The 2,430-nt window shown below is 37.4% G+C and overlaps 1 protein-coding gene across 1 annotated transcript in view; it reads left to right on the top strand.

Moving 5' to 3' along the window:
* The window catches only part of Smurf2 (SMAD specific E3 ubiquitin protein ligase 2), a 132,023-nt gene that overhangs the window by 11,097 nt on the left and 118,496 nt on the right, over positions 1 to 2,430 (top strand). The gene's annotated exons all lie outside the window — the stretch shown is intronic.

Here is a 2,430-nt window from a genome sequence, read left to right as displayed (position 1 = left end):
TTTGTTTTTTTTTTTTTTTTTTTTTTCCTGCTAACTGGGCATTGAACTCAGGATCTTGCACTTATGAGGCAGATGTGGGCACCACAAGCTACATCCCCAGCCTAAGATGCTCTTGATGAAGTAAAGTGTTTTTTGTTTTTGTTTTTTTGTACTGAGGATCAAACTCAGGACCTGTGCTTACGAGGCAGGTGGTGGCCCCACTGAACTAAATAAATCCCTGGCCCAAGATGCTCTCTTGGTTATTTTGACTGGGACTGCATTAAATCTATATATCAGTTTTGGAGGAATGGCCATTTTGACATTATTGGCTTCTGCCTATCCAGAATAGGGGCTGTCTTTTCGTTTTCTGGTGTCTTTGATCTCCTTTTTGCAGATTAGTATGGTTTTTGTTACAGAGGTCTTTTACTTCATTGTTAGAGTAATACTTAAGTATTTCATTTTTCTTGAAACTATTGTGAATATTATTTTTCTAATTATTTTTTGCTTCAGGGGCCAGCGATTTGGCTCAGTGGTTCCGCCACCTGCCTCACAAGTATGAGGGCCTGATTTCGATCCCTGGTACCAAAAAATATATATATATAATTATTTTTTGCTTCAAATTTTAATTTCTTAGCAATTTATTATTAAAAAAAGCTTTCTCTTTGGTACCAGAGATCAAACTTGGGTCTTCAAGCCAGGCATAGTGGTGCCTGTAATCCCAGCACTTGGGAGGCTGAGGCAGGAGGATCACTGTAAGTTTGAGACCAGCCTGGTCTACATATGAGTTCCAGGTCAGTCTCAACTACATAGTGAGACCCAGTCTCAAAAAACAAACAAAACCAAACTTGGGTCCTTGCATTTGCAAGGCAGGTGGAAGAACCACTGAGCTTCTTTTGGGTGAGTTAATCATTGCTGTACAGGAATGCTGTTGATTTTGTATCCCGTAAACCAAGTTTTGATGGTTCAATTTAGGTAGGAATTACTACATAGATGATTACACAGGGGTATTTTTTCCCCAAAGAACTTTCTCATGTCCAAATCAGTCTGCTCTTATCGCCAGGTGTTGTCAACCACCAGTCTGCTCTGTCACTATAATTTTGTGTAAATGAAATTGTAAAATTTCTATTCTTCTAATTAAGCTTCTTTCACATAGTGCAGTGCTTCTGAGATTCATCCAAGTTGTAAGTAAACCCACACTTCTTTTTTATTTCTGAGGAATATTTAATTGTACAGTTATATCCTAGTTTGTTTACCCATTCATCCTACATTTTTAAAATTTTTAATACCGGAGATCAAACTCAGGACCTTGTGCTTGTGAGGCAGGCAGCAGAACCGCTGAGCTAAATCCCGTTTACCCGTTCACAAATACCCACAGACATTTGCTGTTTCATGGTTTTAGTTTATATGAATGAAGCGCTACAAGTGTTTGAGTAAATGGTTCTTTGTGAACATGGTTTTCTTTTTCTTGGGTGAATGAAGATGTTTATTAGGTCATATGGTATGTATATGTTTGAATTTTGTAGCAATCTGCTTAAATTTTCCAAAGTTTTACCATTTTACATTTCCATATGAGTTTCAATTGTTGCTTGTCTTAATGTGTTTGATATGTTTGTGTGTAGAGACATTTCATTGTACTTTAATTTTCAATTCCTTAATGGCCTACAGTGTTAAGCATCTTTTCATGGGCTTGTTGTCCATGTAATTCTTGGTTAATATCTGCTCAAATGTTTGGCTTATAGTGGTAATATTGGATTTTATCCGATATGTATTTTACAAGCACTTTCTCCTGTGATGTCTCAAAGAAGTTCTGAATGAAGTCCTATTTATCAGTTTTTTTCTTTTATAGTACCTGCTTTTTTGTATCCTAAGAAGTCCTTCCCTCCCTTTTTTCAGTATTGGGGATTAAACCCAGGGCTATAAGTATGCTAAATGCTAATCAAGGGCTCTCATGGGGTTGGACAGTATTGCCAGTCCTGTTTATTTTTTATTTTGAGACAGCGTCCTGCTGAGTTGCCCAGGCTGACCTCAAATTTGAAATCGTTCTGCCACAACCTACCAAGTAACTGGTATTACAGGCCTCAGAGCCTGGCTAAGAAATCTTTGCTAGGGCTGGGGGTTTAGCTCAGTGGTTCAGTTGCCTGCCTTGCAATCGCAAGGACCCAAATTCGATCTCAGGTACAAAACAACAAAACAAAAAAACTTTGCTGCTTATGATTCTAAGGATGTTCTTCTGTAGTTTTCTTCTGCGTTATTTGTAATTTCAGCTCTTACATTTAAGTTCACGATTATTTTCAAGTTAGTTTTTCTTATTTTTTATTTTTTTCTTTTTATTGAGATTATTGGTACAATCTAGGTATACAATACAATTACATTCATCATTGGGATTCTGTACCTTTACATAATAGGTCTTGATTCTCATTTTTCCCCTTGTCCCTGCCCTCCCTCCACCCC

Source organism: Fukomys damarensis, unplaced genomic scaffold, assembly GCF_012274545.1.
Source record: "Fukomys damarensis isolate Sample0158 unplaced genomic scaffold, DMR_v1.0_HiC HiC_scaffold_23, whole genome shotgun sequence".
Taxonomy (NCBI): Eukaryota; Metazoa; Chordata; class Mammalia; order Rodentia; family Bathyergidae; genus Fukomys; species Fukomys damarensis.
Note: the sequence above shows the minus strand (reverse complement) of the source record. Positions and strands in the feature narration are given on the sequence as shown.